This window comes from Thermobia domestica, chromosome 2, assembly GCF_964235325.1.
Source record: "Thermobia domestica chromosome 2, izTheDome1.hap1.1, whole genome shotgun sequence".
In the NCBI taxonomy this organism is placed as follows: Eukaryota; Metazoa; Arthropoda; class Insecta; order Zygentoma; family Lepismatidae; genus Thermobia; species Thermobia domestica.
In genome coordinates this window covers 343,444,687-343,460,804 of record NC_137455.1, presented here as the reverse complement: position 1 = coordinate 343,460,804, position 16,118 = coordinate 343,444,687, and positions in this window count along the sequence as shown.

Genomic DNA, 16,118 nt, shown 5'->3' with positions numbered 1-16,118 from the left:
ATTAGCAGGAATAACAGTAAAATCGCAGTCTAAAGCGGGTGAACGGGTCTATTGTGTTGTAATGCATAGCGTATATATTTCAAAACACGGTTTCTGACTACACTATATGTAGTGTACTGGAAAAATGTTTAAAATGCTGGAAAAACTTGATGCCTTTATTTTTACACGTACAGTACAGTAGTTATAAATCTTTCTGTTAGGGCTATTGTTATCTTTGTGTATTTAACGAAAGTTTACCTTGCTTTCTACGAAAACATGCACACATTTGCATCCTTTTAGTTATTAATTAATAAGATTTTTCTCCCGGACCTGTTCGAATTACTGGGACTCCACTGTACAATCTAATATATTTACTCAAAAATGACCGTAAATTGTTTTTCTTTTACAAATTCATAGTTAAAGGCTCATTGATAGTAAACAAGTGTAACACTATTAGTGTCCTCCAGGAGCAACCCATTCCAACCAACAGTTTACTGATGTATTTTTATGAAAACGCTTGTCTCGAGAATGTTTCTAAACGTTCCGTTCATATATACTAGCCTAAGTAAATACACAACCATTTTTATTACGAAGACAGTGTGTAATCATTCGTTTTCTCCATTTGCGTAAAAGTCCCATTCAAGCCGTCATCACGCGTCAACATTGTCTGATAACGTGCTGCGCGCGCAGCCTTATGGCCGTCCGTCAGCATTCGTGGCACTCAGCTGGAGGACATGTTTCGCATTTTCGCGTCTTTATGGAGGATTATGTGCACAAATCCCACGAAAATGCCAACTTTGGAGGCCCTCGGAGACCCTCCAAAACAATTTCCACTCATTCGATCATGTCGTCAGACCGGCTTGTGCGAGGTGAGATTGCCTTGGCTTGTTGTCACACGACGTTCTGCCTTCTTTGAACTGCCGCATCCACGAAAGCACATTAAACCCATCCATGATACCATCATGACATGTCTCACTCAACTGGCGATGAATTTCAAGCAGTGTCACACTATGGAAATGAAGAAAACAAGTGATTACGTCGCCATTTTACGAGTCTCGTATCAAAAGCATTCGTCATTTTCAGCGCTGCCGCTAGAGTTCTGTGTGTCGTACAATGTTGCTATCTCTGTCACGCATTGACAACGAGTGCTCACTTAAAAAAAAAAAAAAAAAAAAACAGCGCGTTTCTATCTGTTACCAGTCCTGAGGGGTGAAAAATTAGAGGTGTTATAACTTTGTATGCACCTCGTAAGTCAAGTCAAGGGCGTGGATATGTATAAAGATCAAACAATCAAAGTGACAAACAAGCTTTCAGCTACATATAGAAGACATGTATTTTTATAAGTATAACCCCTCGTAGTATAAATATGTGCCAATGAAAGACGAGAAAAGACTAACGTAAAAATAAAATCATCATCACGTATCCTGCCGCTCACTCCCCTTCCTTACACCCAAAAATTTCTCTTTCACTCTTATTCTGAGTACGCAACTAGTATATGCAGAGCTGGATTGAATTCTATGAAGGGGAAAGCGGAGCAAAATTCTGGGCGAGTTTGCGGCTTGAATTGTGAGATTGTTACTGAGAACTAGTAGTAGTGGTAGTAGTAGTAACTTTCTTTTTTTGGTAAATTCTGTGAGTTGAGTTGGGAAAGGGGAGTGTGTATGTATTTGTGTTTGGAACCAGAGGGAAAGAATACCACAAAGAATGCGACATAGCGTGGTTCAAGCTGGACGTGACTGGACGATTCAACTGCGAATTCAGATTTCTTTTTTTTTCCTATATTTCTTTCTCCATTCTATCCTGCCAGTAATATCAACCCTTATTTTCCCACCCTTTGGTAGAAATTATTTAATTCAACTCAGATTTTTTTGTGTGTTGCGTTCCCTTCCCGTGCGATATTGTCCCTTTATTTCAGTATCGATATTATAAAACGCCAGCGTTTCCCTTTCCTTGTATAGTAGATGTATTTACTATGTTTCCATATACAGAATTTCTGACTCGAACTATTGCGTTAAACTGCTTAACAAACGAAAATCAAAATATGCAGTGCAACAATGTCATAAGATGCGTATTGACACACGAAATATTCATTTTGTATTCTTTGGGTTGAAAAACAATCTTCACTTTAGGTGCTGATGCATCGCCTAGGCACACTGAGAACAAAAAACCGTATGTGGAGTACGTAAACACGTAGGTTACATTGTAAATCCTGTAGTTTTTGGACTTAACGTACAGCAAGCGTATAACTGAAGTAGTATATTTTATATATACACTCTGTATAAATGTTCCGAATAAATGTACTTTCCGTACGAACGAAAGAATTGTATATAGGCGATCAGGATCTCACATACAGATGGACGTACAGTATGTAACATATAGCTCACATATGCAAAATTGCGTATACATATGTAATATCCGGAAGACTGTTAGACGTCAGACATCCTGCAACGGCATGGTGTAACGTCTAAGCGGGAAGAATGGATATTGTTTGTGGATAACGTATGTTCCGTACTGATTTCTGTAGTAAATATAAGGATTCCGTATATTTGTGTAATATACCGCTGTCCGAGTAACGGATTTTTCTCAGTATATAAAGAACAAACATGATTCTTTACGTAAGTTTTAAACTACGACGTAATACTTGATTGTGGCGCAGTTCTTTGCTGCAAGAACGTGATGCAAGGTATTATAGTTCCTTTCAGAGACCTGCACGGGCCGAAGTTTTCGGCCCGAGCCCAATCCAGCCCGAATGTACCTAGGCCCGGCCCAGCCCGGGCCCGAAAAGTTTTGGAGATTTTCGGCCCGAGCCTGGCCCGGCCCGATAAGTTTTTTTTTTTAATTCTTGGCCCAAGCCCAGCCCGGGCCCGATAAATTTTAAAAGTTTCATTTTGTAAAATTTTTCACGTATACACTTCTTCAAAGTTTGCCTTTATTCTAATTATCGTTTAACGAAAGTCAATAATTATTAAAGAATTGCAATTAATCGGCCGCAGCCCGGCCCGACCTGAAGAGAAATCAGTGTCGGCCCGGCCCAAAGAAATAACAGAGTCGGCCCGCCAAAGCCCGGCCCGTGCAGGTCTCTAGTTCCTTTCCCATCGCATTATTTCACCCCTGTGAAAGCTGCGTTCACAACTATTCTACGGATCCAAGCTATTTTGTTTTTCAGTGTGTTCTAAACTCCAACACTTCTTGTTACGGCCTTGAATGTTAAGGTTATCAATTCTCTCTGTTAGCACCGGAGTCAATCCAATAACTAACTGGTTCATATTAGCTTTGCTACCCTAGGTAACTTAAACTAGAAATACAAGCAACTTAAAATAAATAGTAATTGTGTGACAGTTTCCCAACTAACTGAGCATATTGATTTTCTCAGACACTGTAAAAACAAGAGAGAGTTGCATCTAAATATAACAGGATCCCAAAAACTTGTTCTGAATGCTAATTGGTTGGTCAGAACGAACTTAGTCAATGGTAACAAAAATTGACAAAAGTGAAAATAAACACCATAAATACGTTTTCCTCCATGATGAGGCAGAAAACTACAGGCTTCAAAATTATTATTTAAAAAAAATTAATGATACTTTGTTTAGTTATTTATATTTAACATTGTCAGTTCAACTGTGTTGTAATATCTAGTATCTCTTCTTGATATCTGTGTGAGTTATTCGTTTCTGAAATTCGAAGTACAAGAAAAGAAACATATTTTTTTCCCTATATGAGACGTGACTTTACAGTTAATGCAAAAGAGGATCCAAGGATCCATAAACAGATAACCCCTTTGAGTTCCAAATTAACACAGGATAAAGTGGTACTTTATCGTATTTAAAATTAATAGGTGTGTATGACTCCTTTTTACCGAATCCTAGGTTCACTCCACCTGCTCCATGTTATTTATTTAGGAGATGAGGTCGTAAAACACTTTCTTTCAGAGTTATAAACCGCCGCCAATTAATACATATTTTCTTAAGCGCTATTAAAGAATGGGAAATTTTAGAAAATAATTATAAATTTGGGAAAGAATGGTAAATTTTGGGGGAAAATAGTATATTTGAGGGAAGAATGGTAAATTTGTGGGAAGATTGGTGAATTTATGGGAAAGAATGGTAAATTTGGGAGAACAATAGTAAATTGGAGGGAAGAATGATAAATTTGTGGGAAGATTGGTAAATTTATGGGAAAGAATGGTAAATTTGGGAGGACAATAGTATATTTGAGGGAAGAATGGTAAATTTGTTGGAACATTGGTAAATTTATGGGAAAGAACGGTAAATTTGGGAGGACAATAGTAAATTTGAGGGGAAAATGATAAATGTGTGGGAAGGTTGGTGAATTTATGGGAAAAATATTAAATTTGGGGAAGAATTTGAAGGAAGAATTTTAAATTTTGTGGGAAGATTGGTAAGTCTTCGCAATCCCTAATTTCTTTCGGGCACGCACGCACTTTATTTTGCTTGAGCTCATTACACTCAATGGGGCTCGAGCTTAGAAATCTCAATTGAACTCGTGATTATTCACGCTCAGGCTTATTACCATCAATAGGACTCGAGGTCGCTGCCGTATTGGGGCTTGCATTCATTTCGGCTGAGGTTCATTACCTTCAGCAGGGTAAACGTTCACTATTTGTTTAGGCTTGCCCTTACTCGGTCTCACATTTCTCAGTGAGGCTGGTACTCACTGGCTTCCATTAATTTCGTTCGGGCACGTGCTCATTTGGGTTCAGGTATACTATCCTAAGTGTGAAAAGTGCTCACTCGGACTCACTAACCTCAATTCTAAAAGGATCCGGGCTCATTACCCTCAATGGAGCTCGGGTCTCACTAATCTAGTTTGTTCTCGGGGCTCGCTAACATGAAACGATATTGCATTTTGACTCACTTTCCTAAACTGAGCTTGGGATTACTACCTTTAACGTAGCTTCTACTAATTACTCTAAATGGGGCTTGCACTCATTTGGGCTCTTGCTGAATAATGGAGTTCGGGTTTGGGGTAATTAGCTTCAATGGAGCTCGGGCGAACTTGGGATCGGTCTCACTAATTTAATTTGTTCTTACGCTCACTTAAACTCGAGCTCGCACTTTGGCTCAGTTCTCTTAACGGGGTTTGGACTCATTACCCTCAGTGGAACTTGTACTCATTTCGTCTAACTCGCGCCGATTCGTGAAGCTTGACCTAGATCTACTGATTTCAGCACCCAATAGAACGCGAAGGTGTGTTCCGGTCGTCAACCCCCACCCATCAAATTTTGTCAGTGTCTTCTTTCGCGCTACATGGAAAACATCTCCCGAGAGTACAGTGTTGTCGGATTGGCGTCAAGTTCCGTTTTGTTAATTCTTTTTTGTTGCGTTATATTTTCGTTGTTACTATTTGTGCTATTGTTACCATTTTAGAATAGTTGTTACAGTAGTTGTTGTTGTGCAGTGTTATTATTTGTAATTTTTAAATACCTTTTTTTATATACTCGTTTACTATGTCTTCAAAGTTTGGCAACATTGTTGGAGAATTTCAGCTGTTTGACGTCTCCCAAAGCGTGCGCTCGGGAAGCGGCTCCACGAATTGTACCGAAGTTTTCCGATGTGTTGGAGCTCAAGCAAAATATTTTTATGATTGGTTTAGAGCCCAAGCTTCACGAGTCGGCGCGAGTACTATAGTGCTCAATAACTTCATTCGGGCTTGAGGTCTTGCATTCAATGGAGCTGAAGTTCACTAACTTCAGTTGGTTTCACCATCGGACTCATTTCATATTATCTGATTAACATTCAAGAAATATCATGTAAAATGTTGCGATTTTTAACCTTAAGTTGAGCCAACAAAGATGACGATATGTGCATGGCGAAGCTATAATGTATAGTTTAATGATTTTGTAGTATGAGTATAGCCTTTATTTTGTAACATCCTTAATTTGCATGCGATATTGAATTACACGTTTTCGATTCCCAACATAAACAGTGTTGCCAACAACCTCTGAAGAAAATAGGCTAGATAGCCTTCAAAAATAAACTTTTCTACGCAAAAAATGGCTAGATTTTGAACTGCTAACATTGTAGATTTTAAACCCCCTTTTTATGTATAGGATTATAAGTGAGTTATAGTAAAATTTGAAATGTTGAATTTTATTCGCTGAAAACTAACAACCAATATACATGACTTCATATACACTCAACTCGATCAACAACTCATCTGATTTGTGAAAGTCAACAGCCATATTATCAGTTGAATTGAAATAAGTCATCATCGATGACGTCGCAGCTAGCCAAGGCGCTGGAACTGGATGCACCATCGCTGGATTGTGGATTAGTTCTGTAGATTGCCATGTCCTAATAATTTTCAGTACTTCTTTCGGAAGGTCATAGTCCTTACAAACACTTCTTATTTCTCCATACACCCACATGAATCATCATGATTGCATTGAGAGTTTTCCAAGCTAATTAGATATCCTATTTATTTCTTTTAATAAACAAAAACAATCTCTGTGGTTTGAAGAACCGAACAGTTTACTAAATTTGTACTTGTATTAGAAAACTTCCATTCTTGCAATGGAATTAAATAATTAAAAATAATTAAAAAAAGTAGCAAATGGAGCCGTTGCTGGAGCGACATTAAAATTCTTTCTGAATCGATAAGTATTGTTAAGTACAGTAGCTGTAAATCTTTGGGTGGGGAGCAGGCCGGTAGCCAGCCCAAATATTTAGGGGGGGGCGGCTGAAGTTAGGGGGGCCCGATCCAACCATATAGTTCATTTGCAAGCCTACCGTAAACTTTTTAGAGGGGGCCAGCAAAAATACAGGGGGGCGGCCCCCTAGACCCCCCTGGATACGAGCCTGGTGGGGAAAGAGAAGAAGAATGAAAAACAAGTGTTTGCTGCATAATAAGACACCATGTATCTAGAGAAATCAATTAATACGATAATATATAATGATAAATATTATAATTTTTAATAATTACACTTTATTTTCATAGAAAAAGTATTTTTACATTTAATTTAACGGCTAATAAAAAAAAATAAAAAATGGCAAAACTGTTCCATAAAATAAGCGATATTTAAGGTTATAATCATTTCGTAGATTTATATGGCTAAATGCCTCTTCGAATAGGCTACATTTAACTTTAAAAAGGATAAATTGACGTCTGTGAACACAATCTAAAATATTACTTAAATTCGATCATAGTGGAAAGTATAGTATCAACTTCAATAAAACGTGCAAGCGAAATACTACTGTTATTATCCTTTTGTCAAGCATGATTGCATACTAATGTTCGTTAGATATATTCTTAACATTCAATGTTTATTCACACAATATTTGTTTTTATAAAGCAGGCTTCTTTTACTTTTAAAGGCAATTTTTGTAACTTAGAGTAAGTATACTGTATAAAGCGATATCTAATGTAAACACGAATTATTACGCAAATAGTAAGTGGTGTCCACAAAAGAGCCCAACTGAATCATTCAAATTTTAACTAAATTATAAAAAAAAATAATAACTAAAATTCTGTATAAAATGTTTATAATTTGTACACAGAGAAGAACACTTTTAATTATGTTTGTACCTTGAATTGAACTGGGTAAGGTTGGTATTAGATTTCAGAATCACTGATAAAGTTTAAAAATAGAAACACTTTTGTTGGGACATATATCAGAATTTATGGAGATTACGTCATGGATCTTGTAAATAAAGTACGACGCAAGACACGACCCGCTCGGAAGAGTAATGCTTCCAGTATGTTTTTTCGCGCGCTACTCTAGCCAGCTATTTTACGCGCTAACCTATCCAGCTGTTTTAAGTTGGTCACAAAATTTATATCATGGGAGTCATCAAGGTGGAACAAAACGAGCTCTACGGGTCTTTTAACCTGTTCCTCCTCCTACTACTACTACTACTTATCTGCACAAAAGTAAGTAAATCACTCTTTTGAGTAATATTTTCATCTTATTGTAATAAGAAGTGTTATTAATTTTTTTAAAAAAATAAAAAAACTTTCCTTGTGCCGGGATTGAACCCACGCCAAAAGCGATTTCCGTTACTAGCACGTGACGCTAGCACGCTCGGCTACGAGGGTCGACAGCAGCAAGCGGTTGATTTCTGCTATATGAATGCTACGTGACAAGACATGGATAACGCCAACCAATCAGAACCGTGTATTTCGTTCATACTTCCGGGAACATTTCTCTGCCGAGTTAGTCTTTACAAGACACTCCTGTTAATAAAGATTAAGTTTACTATCTCAAAATGTATATACCGGTACGTACCATTGTATAATGAACATTATAGGACTTAGTAATATTATGGCTGAACTTCGAAGATTCATCGCAGCAGGAACTCGTCATAAAACTCTGCCATGATGCGGTTTTTAGCTCGTAGGTTATACCTATGATATTATTTAGGAAGAGAATATAATTTTTCATTAAAAATGGAGCAATCAAACAGGAGAATAATAAATTTAGGAGAGGAAAGATATATTTGGAGAGCAGATTGGTACATGTTGAGACAGATTTTGAGGATGAATGGTAAATTTATGGGAAAGAATGGTTATTTCGGAGAGAATGATAAATTTGAGGAAAGAATAATAAATTTATAAAAAAATTTGCTAACTTTATGGGAAAGAATGATAAATATGTGGGAAAAAATGCTAAATTTCGGGAAGAATTATAAATTTGTAGGGAAATCGATACATTTATGGAAAAGAATGGTAAATATATGAGGGAAATAGTAAATTTGGGATAGAACGATAAATTTCTGGGAAGGAATTGTAGATTTGGCGGAGAATAGTAAATTTGGAAGGAGAATGATAAATTTTTGAGAAGATTGGTAAATTTATGGGAAAGAATGGTAAATATATGGGAAGGAATCGTAAATTTGAGGAAGAATAGTAAATTTGAGGAGCAATTGATAAATTTGGCAGATTGCACCAAAGCCCTTGGGAGATATCGACACTCTTGGATTCTACTATACAAAAGCAATTAGTCAGAATCCTGTTACTCATCTCCTGAAGATGCTATATTGTATTAAATGTCTTCTGAAAAAAGGTCTCTTAACCACATGCTACTCAAGAACTTGATACATCCCACATGTACTTCTCATCGAAGCTACGTTGAGATCTTACAATTCACGTGACATTCGGTGACTCCTAACTACTGAGAGCTCGGATTGAAAATTTAATAAATTATTTACAACGCACTAAACGCTATATCACTTAAATTAGATGAGTGAATTGTTCATCCACGATGTATTTTTGTAGAGTTACCATATAGAATACATTTAAAAAGAGAGTTTTCTAAGATTTAAGTTTTTTGTATTCACAGAAAGAGGAATTTCTCATTTTTATAAAAACCCAGACCATTTTCAAGGCTTAGAAAAGAGCTTCTCTTAGGTAAAAGAAGACAGTCTGGTAGTTCTGATTTTTGTCTTAACAAATAACAGTGTTGAAATTCAATTATGCAAATACGAGTACTAATATGAAAAGACACAACCAAAATGCAAACCAAGTGTCTCAAAATGCAGGTGGGTCCTAGGGGTAAGTCATAGGATAGTTTGAGTTTGGCTGCACTGTATGCAGTTCTCCATATATGTGACCTACAAGAAAATTATCGTTGAAATATATTGGATCTTTTGGGCCAATTGGATCAGAGAACATAAAATTTTTGAACGGCTCCGAAATCGAGTATTCGTATTTTCTACGGTATAAGCACACATACTGAGTTAACTGATAGTTTAAGTTTGGCTATATTATAGGTATTTCTCCAGATATAAGGTGTACAAGAAAATTCTTGATCGAAATATGTTGGATCTTTTGATCTAAAAATTCAACTTTTCTTTTAACGTAATATACCCACAACAACCTAACCAAATTCATATCGATACCGGCCAGGCTCAAAAAGAAAATTAATTTGAACATTTTCGTGCCTAAAACGACATGTTCTGCAACATAAGAATATTCGCTATGAGACCGAACTTTTAGGGCACCCTATATATATACCTTGTTGAAAGAATATAGGTTTGAACTCCAGTCAACGTGTTGTTGCTGAAAAGTAAGATTTCTCTGTTGTCATTTTTCTCTATACTTTTTATCACTGCTGTATTTTCATTTTGAATAGCGAAAAAAATTGAAGAATGAAAGGATAGAAATTTCAAGGTTGTTGGAAGCACGGGAAGGAAGGAGAGAGAAACGACCCGGTAGCTTGAGGGAAAAAAAAAACTTTCTAGTCTCGCTGACGCAATGGCTTCGAAAGATGTTGTAGTCTTGTAGATTTCGAATTTACGCATCTCTCTCTCTCTCTCTCTCTCTCTCTCTCTGTTTTCCTCTCTATCCGCACTTCTTGCATCCTGAACTCCCTGCTGAGCTGTTGAAGGATCCGTACTAGATGGGAGGTACCTCTTCAAGTCCCCTTTTCCTCCTGCCAATGACTGGACTCGCCCCCTTCTCTATTTCTCCCACTGCACTCTTGTGTTTTTTTTTTTCTCCCGCTCCCCGTCAGTTTTTCTCACAAAGTGCGGGTCTTGAATCCCAAGTCGGCCATTTACTTCTCAGTCAGTTGGACCTTAGTGGATCAAAACGGAGAACGGGAATCTCTTACGCCTCCCTCCAACCCACATCTTCCAGTACCATGCTTCTAAGTCAAGTCCCCTTCTCCGGCTTTGCCCACTATACTCCGATTTGGAAACTGGACTATCAAGAAACGGTATTTGTCTATGTGCGTTATGGGCCTTGGCAACAGGAAATACTTCGTGTTCTTTCATAAACCATAAATTTTTAACTTATCTTATTTTAAAGTTGATAAGGCTTTTGTATATACAAGGACGAATCTGTACTAGTTCCCTGTAACACAAACACCTCAGAGAAGATAATTACTTCTGATGCGAGAGGTCTCTGGTTCGAATCCTCGACCATGCGAGCATGTGGTAGGCAACATCATATTCGTGGGTTTTTTCAGGGTTCTCGTATCCTCCCACATTTTCATTCTATCAGTTACTTGATAATCATCCGCTTTTATTAATCATCTGTCTCTTTTAGACTAAAGGCATAATTGTGAGACATAAAACTAGAAATTTCATTTCATCCATTTCACAAATACCTCAATTTTTTATTTAAAAAAAAAACGCTTTGTTTTAATTGTAATGGTACTAATCTCTAATAAATAACAGCATGTATTTTCTGTCTTTCATTTTAGTTAATTTTATTTTTCATTTATTTATTTACGTATTTATTTATTTTAGAGAGTGGTAAGATCATTGTACTTTTCTTTTCGACTTCCAAACAATGCTACGTATAATTATGGGAAATAATAATGACTTTTGAAGATCCCCCCCCCCCAACAAGTCAAAACTGGACAAACTGTCAAAATTCAAACTGCAATCTCTAAACGAGTATAACAAGTTATGTTCTTTGATAGACGTCAGTTGGACTGATAACATTTGGATAGTACTTTGATAATTAAATCATTCAATAACAGGGTAAAATGTAAAATAAGTTTGATCTTTATAGAAATATTTAAAGAAATCAATTCTTTGTCTTTTTCTGAAAGGTTTTAATTTGTTCTAAGGTCTCACAGGAGTAAGAAACTATCTTGTATGTCAAAAAAAGGTAGTGTCCATCATGACATTTAAAATCATTTTGAGCCACATGAATCTCCTGAGTCCTTTCTTTATATTTAAGCAAGGGCGTATTATTTCGTAAGATTTAAAAGGTTAATAAAAGGTTGAAGATATTTTTAGGAACGTGTTGAACACTTTGTAGTATTTATAATCTTATATCTTCTTCGAATTCTTAAGCTGAAGGTGATCGAAAATATATTGAAATGTATATGTGTGTAACTTTGTGATCTTGATGGTATGTAAAATATATAATTTGCTTTCACCACGAAATAATGATTGTATTGTTCTTAAGTAAAATAAACCTAGTGATCATTATAAGTTCCTTTTGCTATCTGAACTGTTTTGTTCTTTCGCCAAAACAAGTTTGTTCTGAAGTCAAAACAGATTTGTTCTATAAAAAACACGTTTTCTTTTTTCTTTTCTTTTTTTTTACCTCCCTTTTAGCACCAAAGCTATAGGATCTTAGAGATGTGGACCTATGGCTATAACTTCCCGCTAATTCGGGTTAGGATCTTCCGAGCAATGTTGTTATACATTAATCGTTCAGTTTTGACGTAAGAATAATCCTTTCAAAGGAAAAAAATGAAATGAAATCTTGGAGTTTTACATCCCACGGTTAGGCTAAAGGAGACGGTGATGCTGAGTAATGAATGAAATGGTGGAATGAAGAAAGTGGGAGGAAACGGGAGAACCCCGAGAAAACCCACGCACACGGTGTTTGTCCACCACAAAGTTCACTTGGCGGGGGCTGGGATCGAACCCGGGACCCCAAGCACCAGAGGTGAACGCTCTACCACTGAGCCATCCCGGCCCCTTTGTGAGAGTGTGAGTTTCAGGTGGTGGGCGAAGCTAATAGCTCTTCTCTGGGATTGATACCTGATTTACTATGGCGGATATTTTATAACTTATGACGCTACCACTTGCTCATCCGAGGGTGAAGTTCATAAGCAAGATTTACCTAATGTTCTTTTACACCGGGAAAATTTTTCGCTTGCTGAGTAAGGGTTGAGTTAAAATTCGTTTCCTGATAGCCGAGTTTATGTTAACCCTGCTGTTTTCTTTGCTTAAATCGTCTGGATGACTAGTTACTGGCCAGCGTTAGGCTAAGCCGTACTTTGCTCTTTTAACCTATTTCTGTGCTACTAGATACAAAGAAAATTAGCAAAACTTTATTTTTAACCCATTTTATTCCGTTCTTAAACCCTTAAAAACAACATTTTTGGGGTAGAATGTATAAAAACCCTAAAACAACATGAAAGGAACGTACGTATCAAGCTTCAACCAAATCGGTCCACTTGGGAGGGCTGAAGTGTGTTGAAATGATCTAGTTGTGTTCTCATTATTACATTCTTAGTAGATAAACAATAAATAACAAGATTTTTTGTCACCATACCCTTGATACTCGTCCATGTTAAGGCGTTATCCTACTGAACAGAAGGTCAGAGGGTCGAGTCGTCTCATTTCCATGCAGAGGTCTTTTTTAAATTTTTCTTATGGACTATACGTAGTTGATTAACTAGTTCCCTTGGTTGGATTAGTCAACTATTCGATTAAATAAGTAAAGATTAGCAACCCAAGTGGTATTAGGTTGCAGTAACCGAGAGCTCGGTGTACTTATATATTGACAAAACAATTCGATTACTAGCAACCTAATTTGGGCTATTTTAACCCAGCAAATTTTCTCACAGTGTTACACTTAATCACAAGTTGGACAGATTTGTGATGGGCTTACCATCATTGTTCGGTATCTCCCGCCATTTGTACGGCGGTTGCTAAAACTCTTCCAACGAGAAGTAATGGATGTCTATCATAACTAATTGAGGAGGGAGTTCCTCTTGGCAAAGCAGAGGTCTACCAGCATGTACTCAGTGTTTTCACTGGAGTCTTAGTCCAAGCTCCTAACGGTATAAGGAGGCGTCCCAACACCACTAGTGCCATAATCTACAGTTTAACCAGAACTCAGCAGAGTTCAATCCGATTCGGGAATTAGGGCAGCGGTGGCTCAGTAGTAGAGCGTTCACCTCTGGTGCTTGGGGCCCCGTGTTCGATCCCAGCCCCCGCCAAGTGAACTTTGTGGTGGACAAATACCCTGTGCGTGGGTTTCCTCGGGATTGTCCCGTTTCCTCCCACTTTCTTCATTCCACCATTTCATCCATTACTTATCATCACCGTCTCCTTTAGCCTAACCGGCATAACCGTGGGGACGTAAAACTCAAAGATTTCCAATTCGGAAATTACCTTTAAAAAAATTATTCTCATTTGCTATCGAACCCAGAACAGCAGCACACACAAAAATAGCGTTAATCGCTTTGTCACTAAGTACCATAACAGTAATAATAATAATAATAATAATAATAATAATAATAATAATAATAATAATAATAATAATAATAATAATAATAATAATAATAATAATAATAATAATAATGGGTTACATATGAATGATTTTAGAGAAGCAGTGGTAAAGAATATGCAGAGAAACTGAACTGGAAACTTATTGGAAATGACAGAGAATTTTAACCATGACTGACTGATTCATACATGTTCTGCGTGTTTTAGATTTCAGATTCCATTAGGCAAAGTTCCAAGTATGGATGCCTTGGAAAAAGTAGAGTTAAAATTAGATCTGACACTCAATTTTCATCTGTTTTGCAGAATCAAGAGAGAGAGAGAGAGAGAGAAGGAATATGTGGGAAGTTGGGATGGGGGAAACGAATAGGGAAAAGAGGATTCCCTAGTTAGTATAAATAAGTAATTTCTCTTGCTTTTGAAACCCATACAATATGTGTCGATGCGTTACAAGTTATACATTAAACTGCTTTCTAGAATTCGCGTCTCACTTTCTCATTTTCTCTCTGGTGAATGTCAGTGAGACGAATAGTAAAGGAGATGGATATATTACAATTACTGTTGCATAAATGGGACTAAATGACTGAAAGGAAAGGACCAGAGGGCAGGAATGACGTAGAATCTAGTACATTAGACATAATTAACTATTTTTTTCCCCATATTGAGCGATAATTACAAATGGGTTTCATTTCATCTTATGAAAATTACAGTAGACTTTCAAATTACGAGGTTCCATTTTGACACCGGAAGTCGTAGATCTGTCACTTGTGGTTTCGATATAGGGCTCAGGTTAGAGTGGAACATGTTATTGGGACGCTAAATTCATATCAAAGACCGTTTCTCGCTATCTGTTATTTTTTTTGTTCTGCGTCGACCAATATTGAAAGCGAAACTGATAATTCTGTCACTTTCAGTAACAATACATGGATTTGAGATATTGGATCTATTCCTGTGACACACTGAAATTGGATATGTGGTAAATGTACAGTACTTCCGGTTTCAATACGAGGTATTAGACCTGAGATTGGACCTATTGACGTCCCCCAAGTAAATGAAGTTAATGTGTAGTTTGAATTTAGTTTCTGTGTTTTGCATTTATATGGAATACCTTGGTTACAAAGGACCGGTTACTATCGTGGACTCCTAAACCATGAACGGAGTTTAAATTCGGTGCAGTTGGCGGGTGAACAGACAGTAAAGGCCTTTCCTCAACACGCAATCTCGCCTCTTAGAGAGGTAGAAGACTGGTCTCAGCCGAATTAGTTTTGCATAGGGGCTTATTATTTACAGAACAGTATAACTGGCCATCATCTTATCCTGTGTACATTTTCTTGCACTTTCTGACTTTTGAAACCTTTCTCTGGATTTTTAAATACCTGAAAATAGAAAAAGAATTTTAAATTCAATACGAATCCATCTTATTCAAAATTTGACACGAAAAAAAATATCCTGATTATTTCGTTTGTTGTATTCTATCTGATGTAAATTAGTTCATAGAAGTAAGACTATAGGAGTTCAAGAGCACAGGTTCTTGTATAAAAGAAGAGGTGACTGCTATTTCGTGATGGTATGCCAAAACATCAGACAGGATTGTAGTCGCCGGAGCTGATAATGAAAAAGGCGCCAGGCTAGTCACGTCTATTTCATCATCCAAATATCACCATGATATGATGCATCGGAGAGTAGTTATAGAAACTGCATAATTCTCTCTCTCTCTCTCTTTTTTTTTTTTTTTTTTTTTTTGTTAATTTTAATGCTTTTTGTGGAATGATTTTACTATTATTTCGAATGCAGGAAATGTGCTCTGTTGTTTTAAAACATTATCTGAGCTACCCAACTAACTGTAAATCTTAAGGAAACTATAGGTTCAGTACTGCAGAAACCAAAAGCATAACAGTGTATCTAGAGCAAAATGATATTATCCACTTTCGTTCACCATTGGCGATATTTATTCACTGCCTACGCAAAATTCTTTTTCCTAATAGCTTTTTGCCAACATTCTATATAGAAAGTAAAGGATCCCACCATTTTCCTTTTTTCTTTACTTTAATTTCTTTTATTTTTCTCTTTATTTCTACATTAGAATCACGCAAGGGATTTGTAAGATTGTACTTTTAGTATGTATCTACGTTATTTCCACGACAGCTATTGAACGAAAGCGAATTATTGAATTGCTTTTTGCAGTAGACAGTTTGAGTGTTT